Source organism: Microcebus murinus, chromosome 28, assembly GCF_040939455.1.
Source record: "Microcebus murinus isolate Inina chromosome 28, M.murinus_Inina_mat1.0, whole genome shotgun sequence".
NCBI lineage: Eukaryota > Metazoa > Chordata > Mammalia > Primates > Cheirogaleidae > Microcebus > Microcebus murinus.
This window is the reverse complement of record NC_134131.1, coordinates 8,721,940-8,745,474: the sequence shown is the minus strand read 5'-3', so window position 1 is coordinate 8,745,474 and position 23,535 is coordinate 8,721,940.

Here is a 23,535-nt window from a genome sequence, read left to right as displayed (position 1 = left end):
TCATGGTCAGTGCTTCTTAAATTTTACTGTGCAAATGAATCACCTAAGGATCTAGATTTGGATTCAATAGATCTGGGGTGGGGGCTGAGAGCTTGTGTTCCTAACAACCTCCCACATAATGCTGATGCTGCTGGTCTATACACCATGTTTGAGTTGAAAGAGACTAAATCTTATATGAGCAAAGTCATACAAAGAGGAAACCTGGAATAGCAAGAGTGGGCTGTCTGATGAATAAGCCCATTAGGATGAGACTCATTAGGCAAAGCAGAATAGGATTAAAATAGTGACTTATCGCAGATGACAACACTAGCACCCCTCTAGGCTACATCTAATGTCCGGTGACCATTATGACACATACTCTAAGTATTCTGTTCTCATTGACAAGGCCAACTATATTGTATAATAGATGCACCAGGGTAACTCTGATATAATTAACCATTTTGTGTGTTTATAGCATCATCTGCAATTCTGTGCTCACTAGGAAATTTTCCAATTACAATTTACCTTCCCATGTAGGACTGTTCAAAAGAATGAGGTTAATACAATTTGAGCAATTAAGATGACAATATTTCATTGAAAATAAATAATTGATTTACAACAGGAAGTAGATCTGCTGATCAAAGCTTGTTGGGTATTCTAATATCTCTGATTGTAACTTTTAATTAAAAATTAATAAGATGGCATTTTGGTCAGGATCATAGTCTTCATTGATGTCAGATCATGAGAAATGGATCCATTCAAGGGTACTAAATAATCAGTTCTCATTGTGAAAAGTTGGTAGTTCGACTTTAGAACAGAATGGATATAAAGCTTACCTGGAAAAAAATAAATTTAGGATAGACAGGGGATGTTTGTTTTTTTAAAAGAAGAGTGGAGTAAGAAGATTTGCCCTATTAGATATTAAAATGTATTATAAACATAAAATAATACTACATTCTAGTATCTGTCACTATAAGCAACATAATCAATAGATGACAAAAGGTCCTAAATATCATTAAATGATAAAATGTAGCATTTTAAACCAGCAAGAGAAAGAACGAATTAGTACAGTAATGTGAAACAACTGGCTTAATCATTTGGAAAGAAAAAAAGGGTATAATCTCTCCCACACTTTATACCAAAAATGAATACTGTAGGAGTTAATCAAGGTAATCGTAAAAGTAACAGAAGGAAGGATAGGATAATACCTTTAAGTAATTTGTTACCAGGAAGGTCTTTCTAAGGATTACACGAAGGCAAATGATTAAGAAGCACAACTGGTTTGAAATGAAAGTGCTTATATGACAGCACTTTAGTCCATACCTTTGATACTTTTGCTATTATTAAATTATGAGTCAAATTATATGTATAAATAAAGTGAATGAGTGCTATGGTTTGGATGTTTGACCCCTCCAAATTTTATGTTGAAATTCAATCCGCAGTGCGGTGGTTTGGGGAGTTGGGACCTCAAGGAATCCCTCATGAATAGATTAATGCCCTCTCTAGGTGCAGGGCAGTGAGTGATATTTTGCTCTGTTCATCCCTGTGACAGCTGATTGTTAAAAATAGCCTAGCACCTTCCCTCTCTTTCTCTTACTTCTTCCCTCACCATGTGATCTCTCTATATGACAGCAACCCTTCCTCTTCTTCCGTGAGTGGAAGCAGCCTCAAGCCCTCCCCGGGAGCAGATTCCTTGTACAGGCTGAAGAATCATGAGACAAATAAACCTCTTGTCTTTGTAAATGACACAGCCCAGCCTCAGGTGTTCCTTTATGGCAACACATGTGGACTGAGACAATTAGAAATGAGTTTACAAGGCGCTTCTATAAATCAAGTAGAAAACAAAGAGTATCACCTCTGTAGGAAAATGACCTAGGCACAAGAATAAGCACTTATAAAAGGAAAGAACCCCTCCCTAACATGGTCAGTAAGCACATTAAAACGTGTCCATTGTCAACCAACAGGATTATTGTTAGGTGATTTGGGGAAAAAAAACAACTATCAAATCTCTTAAAAATATGCATAAGCATTCATGAAACAACTCTACTTCTAGTATTTTTCAAGGATATTTACTGAAGTGTTTGCAATGGCTGAATTTTGAAAAAAATGTTTGAAAGAAAAAATATCCTAAATATCCATTAATGAATTGTATGTTTTCAGGTACAAATAGATTTTCATGTACTACAAAGGTATAAAAATGAGGATACATGTTTAGATATATAAATATAAATATACTTCCAATATATTTTACATGAAAAAGTCAGGGTTCATGTGAGCATGTACTGTTAGGCCTCATTTATTGAAAAAAAATACACACACACACACACACACACACACATATATATATATGCAGGACAAAAAATTCTAGAAAAATATATCAAATGTTTGCAGTGATTATAGCAACTGGTGGGATTCCAGATTATTTTCTTTTTCATCTTCATATTTTAGGTATTTTCAGAATTTTCAATAAATAATAGCTTTATCATATAAAGCAGTAAGGCTATTCCTATATTTACAGATAAAAGGAAATAATACTACTCTTCAGTGGATCTTGGGAGAGCCTTTTTCTTAGTAGTAACACCTTGATATCATTGCCATCCTGCTGAAAGTGTCTTTATTTAGAAACTTTATAAGTAGTGTCATGATTTCTGATTATTTCAGCATAGGTAATTTGACTGAAAATTCAATTTTGGGGGGTCCCACACATATTAGTACATCTCACCACCATTTCTGGTCTTTGCCACACGACAGTGGTAGCCTCAGACCCTGATGATAAGGGCAAAATATATCTTTGATGTAATTTTAGGAGTAGGATTCTGATTTCTGATACTCCCTTTCTTATCTCACATCCTTGTCTTGGATTCTTCCAAATCTATATGGAAGAAAGTAGGTGTGTGCATCTAGTCCAGTTGAGTAGACAGAGCAGTAATTACCAGATTGTAATTTAGTGTGCAAAAGAACATGGGTTGGACTGTTGAAATGAACAATTTTAGACAGGAAAGCCACTTGGAAAATTATTTCATTAATAAAGGTGAAATTGTAGCTAGAGAATGAGAATGAGTTCTAGATACATCACAGATGTAGATCCCAAACTATGACACAAGATTAGATGCGGCAGAACAGAGTCCTCTCAAATGTGGGTATTTGGGAAGAGATTGGAAACTTTGCGAGAAGCTTAACTTTCTTAGATTTGTTGAGTTACAGAGGCATCACTGTTGAGTGTCCAAACAGTGGGACATCACCCTGAAGGTGGGAGACTACAGAGAGATGATGGGCATGGAGATATTACATAATTCCAGATGTTCTTAGCAAAATAAGGAAATCCTTATTTTGGAAATGGAAGGAAATGGAAGAATGGATGGATGATGTGGTCAAATTGGTGGATAGCTCTGAGTGGAAAGAGAGGCCCAGGGTAGAAACTTGGAGGGGCAAATGCATTAAAGAGGTGGTCTTAGGGGCAAAAGAGGGATAAACTGGAATTTTGCCTGTGGTGTTCACTGCTGTATTCCCAACACCAAAAATTGTGCCTGGCACATAGAATATTTTTATAAAAAATTATTGAATGAATTAATATATAAAAGAGAGGGTTTCAAGAGAAAGGGGCTTGTGAAAAGTGTGCAATACTGCCTCAGAGGAAGTGAAAATAAGGTCTGGAGAGGAAAGTAGATTTTGTAGATTTTGTATTCAGAAGCTCATTGCTGACCTTGAAAGGTTGGATTCAGAAGAAATGCAAAGGGGCGGAATTGAAATCCTTTGGTTAAAACATCCTTTTGGTTCCAGTCTCGTTTAAACCACAAGTTTTTCTAGGTCTAGTTTTTCTACGATCTGGCATAGGTATGATGGTATTTTACTTTCCTTTGTCAGCAAATATTACTCTTGGAGCTTTATGCTTTACTGGAAAAAAAAATACTACAATTAATTAAATCCAAGGAACACAATGTAAGTACAACACACAATTCAACATACTAATTTAGTCCTTGCATAAAGTGGCCTTTGTCCCAAATGCTTAAACATTGATTTCTCAAGCCACCATGAGAGATATACAGAGTTAATTATTTTTAGTTATTTTCCCAAGCATTACATTGTGAAGCTCATTTGTGTGTGTGTGTGTGTGTGTGTGTGTGTGTGTGTGTGTGTGTGTGTTTGAAAAGTAGTGTTTGGGCAAGTCACTTCTTTTTGTCTATGTGCCAGATGACTGATAAATTTCAAATATCAGTGCAACTAATCTCTATAAATAGAAGAGAAAATCATGGGGGGAATGCGTAAACTCTTGGGGAAGGTAATTACATTCTAGTATAAGAAATTGTATGTGTAACACTTAGGAGTGAGTTTTGCATTTGTTGTTTACTTACACATTTTGGTTAGCATCATTGTATTAAAGTACATACAGCCTTTGGGTTCACCAGAGAAAAGTAACAAAAGCATAGCATTAAGAAAAACATCAATTTGCTCTGCAGGTACCAGCGTTATGTTTGCTTCATACCCTAAAATGAATGGTTATGCAGTTCTCATTTTAAAGCATGTTTTATTACAAGGCCATGGGATAGATTTTGTTAGATTGGATGCTTTGTCAATGCAGAAAAGATGGAAAAATACATGTAAATCTCATAGACATTCACTCACAGTTAAAGAATGACTTTGGTAGTTGACCTATTGCAATTACATAACATTAATAAAGTAACAGGAAACTACAGCAGAGGAGGAGAAAAAAAAATAAGCTCTGAATTCAGACCTGCCACCAGCTCACTTCTCTGTCTCTTTACCTCCGTGTGTCAGTAAGCAAGCCACAGAACATGTTTGATTTATTTCCTTATCTATATAAAAAGTCAATGTTGTAGACAAGAGACCAGAGTCTTACAAATTTGTGTATTTGGAAAGGTGACGAAAATACAAATTTAGAAAAGTTTAGTTTATGGAGTAAATTCACTTTAGATTTGTTGAGTTAGAGGCGTCAGTGTATTCCAAGAGAGGTATCATTTTGGGGGTGGAGATGTTGGATATTGTAAGGTCGAATGCAATGTTAACAATCGTTCATACAATTGCTGTGGTCTGAAAGTTTGTGTCCTCACAAAATTCATATGCTGAAACTTAAGCCCCAGTGCAATTGTATTAACAGGTGGGGCATTTAGGGGCCGATTAGGTCATCCAGGCTCCATGAATGGGATTATTTTTCTTATAAAAGAGGCCCAAGGAATCTTGTTCATTTCTTCTGCCATGATGCAGCAAGAAGGCATCATCTATGAAGCAAAGAGAAGGCCTTTGCAGACACCAAGCCTGTTGGCTCTGCTGGCCCCTTGATCTCAGTTTTTTTCAGCCTCCAGAACTGTGAGCAATAACTTCCTGTTGTTTATAAATTACCAAGTCTAAGGCGTTTTGTTAAACCAGCCTGGACAGAATAAGACAGCAGTACATACCACAATATACACAGGAATTTTGCTAAGTATTTCATTTATTTATCTCACAGTTAACATATGAGAAAATAATTATAATCTCAATTTTATATACAAGAAAACTGAGGTTCAGAGAGATCGAATGACTTACCCACGGTCATGCAGATAAATTGAATCAGGGTTCAACCGGGACTATCTGAGTCTAGGTTGCTAACTAGATGCATCTCTGCCTCCCAATTCAACAATGCATGGGAAAGTGCTCGCCAGAATTAAAGAACCAATGACATGTAAAGCGATGTATTTAATCAGCAGATATTGCTCATGAAGACTGAGTACAACATTAATAAATTCTAACATCCATGGCATGCTTAATATGGGCCATGTAACACTCTATCTACCTTCAATTGACTCATTTAATCCTCACAGGATCGAATAACTTGATCACAGATTTGGCTTTAGAGTCAGTACTTTAAGCCACGCCAAAATGCTGCCTCACTTGTGAAGGCACAAAGACACCACACCTGATGGTATGCCACTTTCTTAGTGGCTATGACGAAATGTTTTGAGAAATTTAGCTTTATGAGAAGTTCCTTGTCTTATAAGAGGAAAAAGCTAGACTGTTGAGTCAATTGTTCGTGGGAGAGAATGTTCTGGTCATAACAAGCTAAGTTGTTTACATATTTTGGTTTGGTATTATTTTGAGTTTCTTTAAAAAATATTTTTAGTTATGGGTACATAATAGTTGTACCTACTTAAGGGGTACATGTGATACTTTGATACAGGCATACAATGTGTAATGATCAAACATAGTAATTGGGATATCCATCACCTCGAGCATTTATCATTTCCTAATGTTAGGAACATTACAAATCCACTCTTTTACTTATTTTGAAATATAAAATACATAATGGTTAGCTATAGTCATCCTATTGTGTTATTTTTTATTTAAGTCTGATCACCAACTGTCACAGGATTTAAGAAAGAAAACCGTAGCATATTCTATGAGGAGTAAACAGCAGTAGCCTTGCCTAACAACTCACCATTGTTGCAGACAATGAAGTTAAGGAGCTTAAAGTCAAATTTTGGTAAATAATTTTAATGTGCATGTTGGCTGCAAACCCTGGGGTAGCCTCTCTCACATGCCTAATATCTACTACAAACTCTCTACTTCACATATCAATACTCCTTGGTTCGTACATTGCAGAAAACTAAGAAAAACAGTAGAGTATACATTTTTAAAAAATTATAAGCAGGTGCTTCTTTTATTGTCTTAAGGCATGGAACTTATTGTAATTATTTCTTTAGCTTAGGTAATAAACGTTCATTCATTCATTCTTGTGTTAACTGAACCCTTACTGTGCACCATGAACTGAGCAAATCACTAGGAATATTAAAGTATATAAATGTGTATATTTACACATTAAATTACATATTAATTATTTACATATTAAATATTAAAGTATATATATGTGTATATACTAAAGTATATACTAAAGTATATATATATGTGTGTATATATATATTTCCTCTTTTATACCTTCTAGCCATGTTTTCTACTAGGTATGAAGTGTGTCAGTGCTAATGGATTATCTTGTATTTTTTTTTTTTTTTGAGAAGTGTAGGTCTTCCATTCCCAAGTTTTATCTGTTCATAAACTGCTCTTTGCTCTATCTCATTCATATTTCTTTTTTTATTTCAGCATATTATAGGGTTACAAATGTTTAGATTATGTATATTGCCTTTGCCCCACCCAAGTTAGAGCTTCAAGCATGCCCATCCCCCAGACAGTGTGCACGGCACCCATTAGGTGTGAATATACCCATTCCCTCCTCCCTGCTCCCATCTGCCTGATACCCCAACGGATGTTACTACTCTATGTGAAGTGTTGATCAGTTAACACCAATTTGATGGTGAGTACATGTGGTGCTTGTTTTTCCATTCCTGGGATATTTCACTTAGTAGAATGGCTTCCAGCTCTATCCAGGATAATACAAGAGGTGCTGTATCACCATTGTTTTTGTGGCTTTGTAGAACTCCATGGTATACATACACCACATTTTATTAATCCACTCATATATTGATGGGCAACTGGGTTGTTTCCGTATCTTTGCCATTGTGAATTGTGCTGCTATAAATAGTCTAGTGCAGATGTCTTTTTTTTTTTTTTTTTTTTTTTTGAGACAGAGTCTCGCTTTGTTGTCCAGGCTAGAGTGAGTGCCGTGGCGTCAGCCTAGCTCACAGCAACCTCAGACTCCTGGGCTTGAGTGATCCTTCTGCCTCAGCCTCCCGAGTAGCTGGGACTACAGGCATGCGCCACCATGCCCGGCTAATTTTTTTATATATATATCAGTTGGCCAATTAATTTCTTTCTATTTATAGTAGAGACGGGGTCTCGCTCTTGCTCAGGCTGGTTTTGAACTCCTGACCTTGAGCAATCCGCCCGCCTCGGCCTCCCAAGAGCTAGGATTACAGGCGTGAGCCACAGCGCCCGGCCCAGATGTCTTTTTTATAGAATGTCTTTTGTTCTACTGGGTAGATGTCCACTAATTGCTGGATCAAATGGTAGTTCTACTTGTATCTCTTTGATGTATCTCCATATTGTTTTCCACAGAGGTTGCACTAGTTTGCAGTCCCACCAGCATCCTATGAGTGTTCCTATCTCTCCACATCCAGGCCTACATTTATTGTTTGGGGATTTTTTTTTTTTAATGTGCCAGAATTTTATTAAGGAAGGTGCTTGTGAGAAGAAAATTAGGGAGCTGGAAAAGGCTGAGAAAGATGTCAGGCCATGAGACAAACATGAACCCAAGTGAAAGGGGTGGGGATTATTGGGTGGAATTGCCCTAGCCTATCTTGCAACCTAAGGAAGGTTCAACAAAGCTGGGAGGGGTTCCTTGAGCTTAAGTTGGCCAGAAGAGGAGTTTTTGTATCTTCCAGAAATGAGTCTGCTGTGACATCCCCCCCCCACACTCAGTCCTCGACTAAGGAGCAGCCTGTGGGAGGCGCTGCCCTGGCCAAAATGAAGCAATGGATTTCAAGGCATGTCATCTGGGGCCCTGGGTCAAAATTGTACTCCTTATGAAGTGGGAGATCTCCAAGGCACAATGTTATGGCTGTCATGTAGATTCAATGTAAGTTCAATCAGAATTTTATGTGGTTTTTTTTTTTTTTTTTTTTTTTTTAAGAAATTGACTAGTCAAAGTTCATGTAGGGTGACAAAAAAAAATTGCCCAAAAACAACAAAAAAAGAAATTGACAAGCTGATTCTACAATGTGTATATGGAAATACAAGGGACCTAGAATGCCTAAAATAATTTGGAAAAAGAACAAATTTGGAGGACTTACACAGCCTAATTTCAAGACTTACGGTAAAGCTACAGCAATCACATAAACAGTTCTGTGTTGCTAATGATGGGGATACATTCTGAGAACTGCACTGTTAGGTGATTTCATCACTGTACGAACATTGTAGAGTGTAGATGTACACAGACGTAGATGATACAGCCTCATACATACCTAGGCTATATAATATAGCCTACTGCTCCTAGGCTACAAACCTATGTAGCACGTTTCTGTACTGAATACTGTAGGCAATTGGAACCCAATGGTAAATGTTTGTGTATCTAAACATATCTGAACATAGAAAAAGTACAGTGAAAACACAGTATTATAATCTTATGGGAGCACGATCAAATATGTAATCTGTTGTCAACTGAAATGCCGTTAGGCAGTGCATGACTGTATACATAAGTTAATGAAATCAATTTAACAGTATAGAATCCAGAAATAGACCCATGCATATGTGGTCTATTGGTTTTTAAAAAGGTGCAAAGATTACTCAAGGGGGAAAGCATATTCCTTTCAACAAATGATGCTGGAACAATTGGATATCAATGTGCAAAAATGAAACTTGGATTCTTACATCATGATACATACAAAAAATGACCAAAAACTCGATCATAGATCTAAATGGAAACTCAAAAACTAAAATTTCTGGAAGAGAATATGAGTTCATCTTTGTAATCTTGGGTTAGGCAAAGATTTCTTAGAACATAAAAATCATTAAGGAAGAGAGGAGAGCAGACCTGAAGAAGAGAAAAGACTGGATGAAGAGTGGAGATGAGACCAGACTACACAAGACAAGGAAGAGGAGACCAGACCGGATGAGGAAGAGGAGAGGAGACCAGACCAGACAACATGAGGAAGAGGAGACCAGACTAGAAGAGGATGATGAGACAAAAAAGGAGACTGGAGGAGATGGGATGAGATCGGAAGAGGAGACAGGACTAGACCAGAAGAGGAGGAGGAGAAGAGACTGGAAAAGGAGACAAGAGGACACGGGAGGAGACCAGAAGAGGAGGAGGAGAAGAGACTGGAAGGGGAGGAGGAGATGGGATGAGATCGGAAGAGGAGACCAGGGGACACAGGATGAGACTGAAAGAGGAGACAGGACGAGACCTGAAGAGGAGACCAAAGCAGGAAGGGACAAGACCGGAAGAGGAGGTGGAAAAGAGACTGGAAGACAAGATGGGATGAGACCGGAAGATGAGGAGGAAAAGGGACCGGAAGAGGAGCCCAGAGGACATGGACAAGACTGGAAGAGGAGACAGGAGGAGACCGGAGGAGGAGACAGGAAGAGGGGACAAAAGCAGACGGGACAAGACCGGAAGAGGAGGAGGAGAAGAGACAGGAAGACAAGATGGGATGAGACTAGAAGATGAAGAGGAGAAGGGACTGGAAGAGGAGACAAGAGGACACAGAGGAGACTAGAAGAGGAGACAAAAGGAGACCAGAAGAGGAGACAGGATGAGACTGGAAGAGGAGAAGGAGATGGGACAAGACTGGAAGAGGAGATGGGAGGAGACCAGAAGAGAAGGAGGAGAAGAGACTGGAAGACAAGATGGGATGAGACTGGAAGATGAGGAGAACGGACCAGAAGAGGAGACCAGAGGACATGGATGAGACTGGAAGGGGAGACAAAAGGAGACAGGAAGAGACGGAAGAGGAGGTGGGATGAGACTGGAAGTGGAGACAAAAGCAGACCAGACGAGACCAGAAGAGGAGGAGGAGAAGAGACCTGAAGAGGAGACAAAAGGAGATGGGAGGAGACCAGAAGAGGAGATGAGACCAGAAGAGGAGATGGGACGAGATCGGAAGAGGAGACAGAACCGGAAGAGCAGAAGAGATGAGTCCAGAAGGGACTTTCTGATAAAGGCTGTTCTCACTGGAGATACGTGATATCTCACTGTAGCTTTGATTTGCATTTCCCCAATGATGAGATATGTTGATCGTTTTTTCATATGTGTGTTGGCCATTAGTCTGTCTTGTTTTGAAAAGTTGCTGTTCATGTCCTTTGCCCACTTTTTGATAGGGTTGTTTGATTTTTTTCTTGTTGATTTTCGTGAGTTCTATACAGATTCTAGTCATTAGCCCTTTATCGGATGTGTAGCATGCAAATATTTTCTCCCATTCTATAGGTTGTCTGTTGGCTCTCGTGATAGTTTCCTTGGCTGTGCAGAAGCCTTTTAATTTGACCAGGTCCCATTTAGTTATTTTCGTTGTTGCTGTGATTGCTTTTGGGGTCTTCTTCATAAATTCTTTGCCTAGGCCAATGTCTATAAGAGTTATTCCAACATTTTATTCTATATTAATCTAAGTGAATAAATCAGGATCAAATAAGTATAACATTTTCTTCCAGATTTTTTATAGTTTCTATAGGTTTAAGTCCGTTATCCACCATGAGTTGATTTTTGTGAGAGGTGGAAGGTGTGGATTCTATCTTCACTTGTATTTCTTTTTAATTGTCTTTGTAATAGATTAAAATTCAATATCTTTTTAAAAAGGTCATTCCTTCTCCTCTGAATACAAAGAAGAATGGTGCTTTCTCCAGCAGTCTGAGTCTTCCCTGGTGATAATAGACGAGGAACCTATAAAATTAGGCAGAAAAGAAATTAAACACCTGAAAATAACATGCATCTCCCCAAACTGGAATCTACCTTAAGCTGTCCTATTAATGTTATAAAAATTTTAAACATTTTTATGAAACTCATTAGCATTTGAATTTCGAGCAGCTTGAAATCAGCAGGCATCAGTGGTGAGATTTAGGAGTTCCCAGTTTGTAGTTCATGGGTAGGGAGGATATCTCGGGCTCTGACTAAGTGCGTGCCAGCTCAGGAGGAACACGGTGGTGAACTCTGAGAATTGTTTCCACTTGAACGCTCAGATATTGTAAAATCCATAACTTCCATGATGATTTTCAGGGAGCAGAATTAAGGAGCATCTGCAAAACTTGCCATGATTTACAGAGCTTTTAAAGCTAATGTTTCACAAACTAATCACTTCAGAGGTACGCATTTTCCTTTCCCAAACACAAACTAATCATGGAAGATTTTGCATTTCTAGTGCCTCTCGTTTGCGTCCCCTTTTGCAGCATGTGAAAGAAAAATTGCCTGTGATGCACTAATGTATCTGGTGACCCAATTCTGTTCTTCAGGTAGAGATATTGGTGCTTCTTTTAAATGGCCTATAGACACAATGTTTGCCAAACTAATTTAGAAGTTAACTTGACCTTTGAGACAACTGTCTCCAATAGCAGTGGGGGGAAAAATGAAGGGAAAGCTGTGGCTCCTTTAATGTGACTTTACCTGTAACATTAAAAAAGGCAAATGGAGCAATTAGAAAAGATACAGGGTACCGATTATTTCTGAAAGGAGATCAAATTAAAGGATGTGCTAGCAAAGCCTTAGATGGTACAGAAATAGCTTATAGACCTAAAAAATTGTATATAACAGCATGTGTGATATTTAAAAAAAAAATCCCACATTGCTTTATAGAAACAAAGTCATGGAAACAGAAGGGTCTTAGGGGGACCACTGAGGACACACTGAGAAGAGGGAATGAGTCTTGAATGGCGAAAACCCAGATCTGCCCCACAGAAACCAAGTAGGAAATCAAGTCTCCAGATTTGTGGTCTCTTCCTGGACCACCTAAAAGTCTATAGTTCCAAGATTAAGGATTGTGCAGCCTAACATCTAGCATAGGTCAAAATTAACCTATGGGGGTTATCTATAAAATGATAATAGTAATACCCACCTCTTGGGTAGACAAATGCTTTTAAAGTGGAAAACATCAAACGTTGTCAACCTAAGGAATTAGTAATAATGGGCTTTATGGTGACACAAGCGGCCATTGCCTACACAGGCAGCCAGGAAGTGAAGGAGAAAAGGGCTCATTTATGCAGCTTGGGTTCTGCTACCCAGTGGCAGCCTGAACACTTGCTGTTAATGAGTATAGACCTCCTGCCTGATCATATATTGCTTCCTTTCTGCAGCTCATCTGGGACTTCTCTGGAGTTCACAGAATGGATAAAGTACCCCAGACTGCATTAAATTATTTTCAGTGTGGCTGTTAACATGGGGAAAGATAGCCACAATTAAGTTAACCCAACTCGGCACACGGTGGGCTGGCTGTAATGATCTCTCTGACTTGTCTGGAATTACTAAATTCAGTAGCATGAGCCTTGCATTCAAGAGAAATGTATTTCCCCCCCAGACATAGAGAAATGAATATTTCGCTATTGAAAACCAGTGAAACTGTGGCCTTGATTTCAAACACAAATCAGAATGTTGGGTTATTGTGACGTTTTATCTGTAAGTTGTAACTGTCTTGTAAAATTATAGTAAGATGTGCCATCATAATTTATTCTATTTGCCACAGTTTATGAATAGAATATCCGTAAGTAGGGAGTTGAGAAACTAAAATGTCCCAAATGTCAAATAATCAAATGAGTACACAATTGATGACTTGATTTAGAAGTGATTATGACAAATGGACTAATAAATGACACATCAGGAGGAAAGCAAACAAGATGCAAACAAACAAACAAAAAAAGCAAACTAAACAGTGATGCAAGTTAACCTGGCTTATGTAAAATGAATGTGGAATCCATAAATGAGTTGCATTTGCTACACTGACTGCAAGCCTAAAATCTGTAAAGCCTTATCTCTTTGGTTTGTTCTTTGCCAAAACAAGTAAACTGTATTAATCTAAGTGAATTAATCAGGATCAAATAAATATAACTAGGGTAAAATATGCATTAACTGGAGAGCATTGCAAACTTATACTGATCTATTTTAGCGCATAGGTTATTAAGAACATTATTTTGGCTGGCTATCTTCTTCACTGTGAGAGTACATACTTCAAGATGAATATATTCAATGTTTCTTTAAAAAAATCTCATCTATATGTACAATTTAGTGCAAACACTAAATTTGAGCTGAATTGGCCAGACACATCTCTTAAAGCATGATTGTGTTTCTTGGAACTTCACATGTAATTAAAATGTAAGAGATTATTGACAAAATTCAAGCTTTGATTCTTTTCTGACAAAATAATCTTTTAATTAATACAGCTGCATGAATATTTAAACTCTACTTAAGAGGCGACTCAATAAGAAAGATGGGTAAAAATATTTAAAAGGAATACACAAATATCTCAATACCATATGACATATCTGAGTAGCATAGGCCATCATCATACCACTGACGTTTTCTAAGATATAAAGGAACTTTACCGTGCTTTTCTAGGATGTTGACATTTTTATTAACAATTATATGTTCCTACCATGTGTACAGAATTGTGTTTGAATGAGGGGGAACGAAGACAAAGGTTTTACATTTTCAGCGACTCATTGAGTGTACGAAGTTAAAATTTATTAACTTTTAGTGAAATGACTGAGAACCATCTATGTTCTAGTTACTGTGCTAGGCGCTGGGATAGGACAGTATGCAAAAATAGACATTGCCTAGGGCACTAGATACACGAGTATATAGTGATGTAGATGAACATCATGATGTAGTCATACATATAAAAGCAAAATTGTATGTATGAAACGTGGTAGGACAGAGAAGTACTCAGCTCTTTGAGAGCACATGGATAGGAAGAAATGGACCTGGTTTGAAGAGGGAAGGCTTCCCTGAGGAAACAAATGAACAGAGGTGAGAACTGAGAGTTGAGATGGATTAGGTGAAGGGAACTGGTGTGCGCTATTTTAAGAGCAGGAACTGAATGTGAAAAGGCCCATGGCGGAAGGGAAATAAGATTATTTTGGCAAAACTGAAACCCATGCAGCTGTATCACAAAAAGGAGGAAGGAGTGTGGTATGAGGCCATGCAGGCCAGGGAGGTCATATGAAGGGTTGCAATGCTCATCCTAAGACCACTGGGAATCCATGGAAGGGTTTTAATAGGGTATGACCAGGTCTGTACTTTAATCTGGTTTCAGTCTAGCAGTAGGTTGAGGCAATAGCAAGAGAAGTCGGAGACCAATAAATGGCTATTATAGTAGTCCAGGTAATTGGCAAAGAACATGGAAACCATCAGAGTTTTGGATGGGATAGATATAGGGATGAGGAAGAAGGTGTCACAAATAACATCTGGTTTTCTAGTTTTGCATGTCTACCCTTCCAGGGAAAACACACAGCAGAAGTGATACGCCTCAAACAATCCAGGCCTCTTCTCACTTGATTCTAAAAGTCCCTAGTGTCTCAGGAATGAAAAACTGGTTCCTGTGCCGAGTCCTTCAGGCTCATTAAAGATGAATCTACTTGTAGTATTTTTCTATCCTACTATTAAGCTCCAACTTATAAACTCATTTCTTTTTGGAATTTTGTTAAAATTGGGCAAATTGTTACATTTTGTTTATGAAACTTAACCAGAACATACAACGGGTTGTCAAATACAGATAATCTTTTACCTAAACTATCCAAGAAAAATAGCCTTCCTAGTTAAGATAGATAGATAGATAGATAAAGTCTCATTCTACACACAGCATAACACAATGGTATCCACCAATATGTTGGCCGTCAGCTCTAACACTGACTTTAATAGTTAGGCTGGCTCTGTTGGCAAACTTCTGTCAGAGGTAAACAAGATAGAAAAACAGGGCAGAAAAACTCTGCTTAGAAAGTGGTGTTTCCATTGCTATCTGGCCAAATTATCTCTTTTTTTACAGTACAATTAAAAATTGCTACATGAACATCATTATAAAAAATGAAATTGTCAAAACTTATCATTGACGAGTGGCTAGTCATCCAAAACAGTATTTAAATTGCAACTTTTTAATGTCTTAAGTCTTGGATAAATTAACACAAACACATCTATTAATAGAAGACTGGAAGTAAATGAACACTCATTTATGATGATTGGTGTGTTCACATGATCACATATCTCTTGTAGCATTTTGTTTTACTCTGTTGCACTGATTGTTTTTAAATTTTACTTCCCTATCCTGGATCCTACCACAAAGATTTAATTTTTACTCCTAATCTATTTTGTGCAGATTTTTTTTAAAAAAAGATTACTATATTATTCTCGAAATACTCTGAAGTTCTTGAAATAAGGCCCTAGAACATCTTGGGGACAGTTCAGTTATATCGCTTTGTTTGAAATCTACCTTATCAGAACAGCATAGGAACTAAGATATTTTTCCAGGGCCAATGCTTCTATGTCGCATGTGGGTAAAAAAATAAAATAACAACAAAAAACAATCTGGAAAATGACATAGGACCAAATAAAATATATCATGGTCTACGTAGATAAAGCAGATGTTTGTGTGTTTGAATGTGTGCTTCGAAATATACAGATAGAAGAGAAAGTTTTGGAAGATCAGGAACATCCAGGAAGGATGAACCTTCCTTTTATCTTTATAGTTCCCAGTCAATAACTGACTTGCACGAGTTTAAGTGCTTCTACTTCCATGTTCTCATAAATAAAAGGGATATAAGAACATATAGGCTGCCTACTCTTTGATCTGCTATTAGAGTTCAAATACTAGGTAGTTTGCATCGTATTAGATAAAAGCATGTTAAATATGTAGTTCATGAGTCCTCTTTTCTCTCTGCGCCAGTTTACACAGGCTGCCATAACAAAATACCACACAGACTGGGTAGTTACGCCATAGGAACTTACTTCTCACAGTTCTGGAGTCTGGAAGTCCAAGATCAAGGTGGTGTCACAGGTTTGGTGTCTTCTGAGTCACCTCTTCTTGGCTTGTAGATGGTCACTTTCTCTCTGCATCCTCACCTGGCCTTCTCTCTGTCCTTAAGCATCCCTGGTGTCTCTTCCTCTTTTTATAAGGACACTAGTCCTCTTGATTAGGGCCCCACCCTTATGACTTCATTTTCCATTCATTTCCTCTTTAAAGGCCCTATCTGAAAATACAGCATTGTGATTCAGAGCTTCTTGATGTGAATTTGGGGGGAACACAATTCAATCTGTAGTTCTCTCCTTGTTTCTATTTTTTGGTGTGTACTTTACATTCAAGTATACAGCATCATATATTTTCCCCATAAACCAAATATAAAAAAGTCTCAAAACCTATGTATTGCTGAATGAAGGCAGCAGGGATATAGCAAGGTTTATGTCTCTTCCTTTGTCTAAATTAAGAAGTGGGGGGGTCACTACCCAAGGTAGCCTTGCAATGGAGAGACAGTTGCTCATTTAGTGCTAGTTCAGAATCAAACACATCAGGACACCCTATTTCTATGTATCTCTGAGAAATAAAGCAGGTGTGTTACAATTAAATATCTGGGAAAAGAAGGTGCCCACAAAGAATAACACAGCAAGAACTCTTTGCTAAAATCGTGCCAATGAATTGCTCTCATTTCCTCGTGTTTCAACAGTTGTATATTTGGAGTAGATCAATATGAAATTCTATATTTAGTAATAGTACACAGGGTACAATGTAATAAACCTAGAATTATTCTTTTTGATCTGGGATAATTTCAGCAAAGTGGTGCATTATAATTACAGACAACCTATGGTGTTGCCGCAGTTTAGAAAATGTTCTTTTTTAAAAAAAAAAACCATAATTGTACAGTTTTTATTTTGGATGAAAAAATTATTTTTTTTAACTAGAGAACATGTGCAGGTGTTACAATCCAATGTGGGTCTCTTCCAGGTGGTCCCTTATGTTTCCACATTTTGATCCAACCTTGGGTACTCCATGTGACTGCACACAGGCTTGGAAACCTGCAAGTTAGAAACATCTGGGGCACAAACAGGACGATCTAATAAGAGGGAATATGAATGCAGATTTGTTCCTGGAGCTGACTAGCAAAGGAAATTTGACCAGTGGCAGCAAAGAAGGTCATCTTGTTGAGTGAACGACTGACTGATTTATATAAATAACTTTATCCTAGATGAAAATTTAAGGTGGCTTATAAAGATACCTAAAATGTAATGAGAGACAAAAAAAAAAAGGCAAAAGTTGAAGGAAAATAAAAACAAAGAAGAGAACAAGAAATGAGACTTGAAAAATGGTATGTTATGCTGACTTTTAGATTTGTATCAGCATGTGTATTTGGGCTAAGCTTTCTAGCAGCCTAACTTAAAGAGGGAAACAAAATCAGTTGTACATAGGTACTACAGTAATAGGGTATTGGGGGGGGGGGTGGGGGGCGGGTATATACATACATAACAAGTGATAGGCGCACCATCTGAGGGATGGTCATGCTGGAGACTCAGACTTATGGGGGGAGGGGGGGAAGGGCATTTATTGAAACTTTAAAATCTGTACCCCCATAATATGCCGAAATAAAAAATAAAAAAAAGAAAAAAATAAATCACTTGTACATTCCATAATCTCCAAAAGAAAAACCAAGCCAATTAATTACTCAGGAGAAGTGAAATTATTCTTGGTTCTAGAATTAGAAATTTCTCCTCTGGATACTCATAAAGGAGGCAATGTATGATTTGGCAACATCCCATTAATAATGAACATTTTTAACTCTAGCTAAAATATAGTATTTTCTTATTTTTTTAATTTTCAAATTATAGTAGAAAACTATATTTAAATTTTTTTTTTATGTTAGAGTTTTACAGAGGTACACACGTTTTGGTTATGTAATTTGCTTTTGTACAGTTTGAGTCAAAGTTATAAGTGTGCCCTTCACCAAGTTAATGTGCATTGTACCTGTTAGGTCTTAAAATACAGTATTTTGAAGGAAACCCATTGAAGAGAACTGCTCACTTTTTCAGGGAACCTACAATACTTTTTGTTAGATGTGTGACCTGGTTTACACCTCTTGTGCTAGTATTATTAATAGTACCAAATACACTCTCAAAAATATCCCAGTTAGGATACTAGATTATGTGCTTACACTAGTCAAAAATGAACATTTTGATTTTTTTTTTTTTTTGGCAAGATGTATGTGCCATTGACCAAGTAAGTTACTTAGCTTTCCAGATCTTCAAACTCCTCATCTGTCATATGGGTTGTACAGACAACAGGCGACACCTGTTTAATTGCCCAGTGTATTGGCTTGGTAGGGTTGCCTGTATAACAAAGTACCTCTGACTGGGTGGCTTAAACAACAGAAATTCATTCTCTCAAAATTATGGAGCCTGCAAGTCTGAGATCAAGATGTGTTAGCAGTGTTGGTTTCTTCTGAGTCCTCTCTTCATGACACCTAGCTAGATGGTTGTCTTCCCTCTGTGTGCCTGTGTCCCAATCTTCAAAGGACACCAGTCATCTTGGATTAAGGTCCACTTTAAGGCCCTCATTTTAACTTAATTATCTTTTTAAAAGAACCTGTCTCCAAATACAGTTGCATTCTGAGACACTGGGGATTCAGACTTTATCATAAGAATTTGGAGGGGCATAATTCAGCCCATATTATTGGAACACACTTTCTAGGCTTAGGAATTCCCCAGTGTGTAAATATCGAGGGAAAGAAGACTCTAGTCCTTCTGCAGAAACTGAGAAGGCCACACGCAGCATCTGACCTATTCACATAGCTGAAATCAAGGTGTCCACCTGAGCTGCTATTTGATCTGAGGTTCAGAGTCCTTTTCCAACTTAACTTACTGGCAGGATTCATTTCCTTGCAGCTCTGTGACTGAGGTCCCCAGTTTCTTGGTAGCTTTCATCTGGGTTCTACTATGAGGTCTTGGCCCATGGCCCCCATGGGCAATATGGATGTTTGCTTCTTTTAGGCTAGTGGCAGCACATCTCTCTGATGTGTTCTCTTTCTCTAGTCAGCTACGATGGAGACTTAAATAGCATGGCATGATCACAGATGTGACTATCGCGCCACCATTTGCCATAAATGTAACATAATCAAGTGAGAGACCATCCCATCATATTCATAAATTCAAGGCACACGTAAGTGAAGGGAATTATCTTGGGAACCATATTAAAAATCTGCCTACCCCAAATATGGATTTAATTTGGCTCAGACTAAAAAGAGTTGAATTATGATCCCTACAGATAAGAATGCATACTCTAAATCTGAATATTCTAGTCATTAGAGCATCTTTTAAAAAATGGGCTCTTCACGGACATAGAGTCTGTGAAACCGAATGTCCCACTAGCTTATAGCCATGCCAGCCTCCTTGTCTCAGAGAGCTAATTAGAATGGAGGACCAGTCTTCGATATTTCTTTGGTGGGTTTCAAGCAAACCTCAGATTCAGAATTGGATTCTGCGTGGGAAATAAGAAATGAATGAACAGTGCATCTGTTTTAATTAAAAAGCCATAAAACGTGTAGGTTCCAGTTTTAATTCCATTGTCTTTATATCCTACATATTTCTCTGCATACATTCTAATCTACAATGCACTACTCCATTTCCCAAATATGCCTTGCTTATTTTGTCTCTGGGCTTTTGTTTCTCTTCAATTTAAATATTTTTTTCTCACAACTATAGAAATTCCACTTACACTCAAATACAAGACTAAGAAGATCTGTGATTCAACCTGCCATACTTAGTTGATCTTTCTTCTACCTTATACTATGCTTAACTGCGTTTTTAGAAAACCCTTCATAGACTGCATTCTATGCAGATAAAGGTGGTTGTCTTTTTTTGTTTTTATATCTCTCTTCTAAGATCCAGTCCCCTATCCTCAATTTTTCTCCTAACCCTGGACAAGTGTCAGTGTTTAATGCTCAGCCTTATGCCCATTTTATGGTTATTGAGTAACTCCAGTGACCAGTGACAGGCATTTGCTTTCTACATACCATGTCTACCCTTGCCTTGCTCCAAGATGCCCATCATGTTCTCCCTGAGCCACAGGGGCCCTTTCTCTGTCACTGGAAAACTCAGTGTTCATTTACACTTCAAGACCGTTATGTTTGTGATTTCATCAGCCTGCAATGAATCTCTTAGGAATTGCAATGTGAATGGCAATTCACATCTCAGTTCAGTTGTTATATTTTCAGTAGCCATTTCTTGATCACCTTTGTAAAAAACAGCTTACATGCTGAGTCACTCATCTGCTTTATTGTTTCATAGTATGTACTACTTTATTTACATTTATTTCATTTGTTTACATTTATTTACTAGAATACAAGCTCAATGAGGGTAGGAAATTATCTATCTTCTAATCAGGAGGTCTCCATTGTCTAGTATAGTATACTCTAGGACTCAGGGGTCCTCAAACTACACCCCGCGGGCCACATGTGGCCCGCTGAGGACATTTATCTGGCCTGCTAGGTGTTTTTGCTGGCACTGCCTGTCCTGCTTAGCAGCCGACTCATCCCGGGCCCACAGTGAGCATGTGTGGAATGTGTGTCCGCACTCTCCAACGGCCCTCCAACGGTCTGAGGGACAGTGAACTGGCCCCTGTTTAAAAAGTTTGAGGACCTCTGCTCTAGGTACTCAAAAATATTTGATGGACGAATAAATAAATGAGAAAATCTTGTGTTACATGCCTTAGAGAAAGATAATACATATCCTATCTATTGCTTTTAGATGAGAAGCATAGGATTAAGGTAACAATAGTATAAATTTTGTTCGGTTAATGAACATGTCTATGCAAGCAAAATAAAAAACTAATTATACTTTTATAAATATGCATTTTGATACTCCAAAAAATCTTCACATGGATATAGAATAACTGTTTCCCATTTGTGTGTGGTATGTGCGTTAAAAAGTATTTATGTACTAAAGCATAAGCAACAAGAGAAAAAACAGATAATTGAACATCATCAAAATTTAAAACTATAGTGCATCAAAGGACATGATTTCAAAAGAGAAAAACTGTGGAATGGGAGAAAATATTTGCAAATTATATATCTCATAAAGGTCTAGTATCCAGGATGCATGAAGAATCTTTACAAGTCAACAATAAAAAGACAAACAACCCAATTAAAAATAAGGAAAAGATAAATATTTCTCCAAAGAAGGTATGCAAATGGTCAACAAGTGCATGAAAAGATGCACAACATCATCAGTCCATCAGCAAGATGCCAATCAAAACCACAACTTGGTACCATTTCTTACCCACTGGGATGGCTCTAACAACAGCTGCATCAATAAAAGCAGACAATAACAAGTGTTGACAAAGATGTGGACAAATCAGAACCCTTACACATTGTTTGTGAGAATGCAAAATGGTTTAGCTACTGTGGAGAATAGTTTGATAGTTCCTTAAAAAGTAAAACATAGAGTTACTATATGGCCTCATGATTTTACTCGTAGGTATACAGGAAAGAGTTGAAAATAGGTACTCAAGGATATATGTATATGTTTTTAGCAGCAGGAATTTTCATGGTAGCAAAGAGGTAGAAATAGCTGAAATCCCATTCATGGGTGCATTTCAAAAACATTATGCTAAGTGAAAGAAACCAGACAAAAGTCCAGAATAGATAGACTGATATAGACAGAATGTATTTGGTGATTGCCAGGATCTGGTGAAAGAAAGGGTTGGGGAGAAACTCTATAATGGATGAAACGTTTTGCTTCAGAGTCATGGGGATGTTTTCAAACTAGATAAAGGTGGTGGTTGCACAACATTATGAATACGCTAACTGCCAATGAATTTTTTACTTCAGTAAATTTTGTGTTATGTGAATTTCACCTTAATGACTTATTTTTAAAAACTGATGGGTCTGATTTTCTGGATAGTAATATTTGATTTACTTGACATATACATTAAATAAGTAAACATAAGTACAATGAAGGATGTGAACTTTATAAATTATAGATTAGTGATTATATAAAAATATATATTACTTAAACCCCACACCTCTTCCTAGTGTCAGCTGTTTGTCTTGAGAGATTGAAGACGTTCATTTCTTTTTTAGGTGGAGATTTCCTGTATTGCAAAAGAAATTTGCCAATTTAATTTCTTATCTCAACCTCCAGTAACCACAGCCTTCCCTTTTGGAAAATATTCAAAACTCATAATAGGCACATTAGGATATTCAACATGATTTTCTTCATCAGTAAGTATTCAAATGAGGCATTTATAATTAATTATTGAATGCTTCTCATTAGGTATTCTTTGGATCATTAAAGAAGCAATCCCAAATGGTTGAGGAGTATCTCATTCAGCTGTACCAAGGTATTCCATGGAGACCCATAGGGACAAGAACATACTCAGGCTGGATATCATTCAGAGGCAGAGGCCTGGAGATTCAGCTTGAATTCACAGGCCTTGGCCATCCTAGTTCTTTGTCCCCAATTGTCTGTCACTGTGCACTGTGCACGTTCTGAGAATTAAGTGAAGAGTATGCACAGTGCAGTCATTTCTGGGCCCGTGGCTTCCACAGGGAGAGACAGCTATCATGAACTCCACATACCCCACATCAACCCTTCCTAGTAGGGGTTGAATTTTGCCCCCCCTACCATGAATTCCACATGTTGATGTCCTGTCCCCTGGCACCTCATAATGTGACCTCATTTGGAGACAGGTTCTTTGCAGAGGTCTCATAAAGTTACCTACTTGGAGGACCATGATCTATTTGACTGGTGTCCTTACAGAAAGAGCAAATTTTGACACAGTGATAAGCATATAGGGGAGATGATATGGAAAGACACAGCAAAGCTGGCCATCCGCAAGCCCAAGAGAGGGGCTCAAACATGGCCTTCCCTCACAGCCCTCAGAAGGAACCTTGATTTTGGACTCCTCCCTCCAGAACTGTGCGACAATAAATTTCTGTGGTTTAAACCACTCGGTCTGTGGTACTTTGTTACAGCAGCCCTAGCAAATTAATATAATTCCAAATCCCTTTCTCCCATGGCCATTTGTCCTAGACATACTGAAAAGATCCTAAAGTTAATACTCATTTACTTAGACTTCGTTATGGTAGGGGAGACACAGAGCATTGGTTAATAATGACTGGTGTCTAATAAAAATACATAAGTTTAAATTTAATTTAACTTGA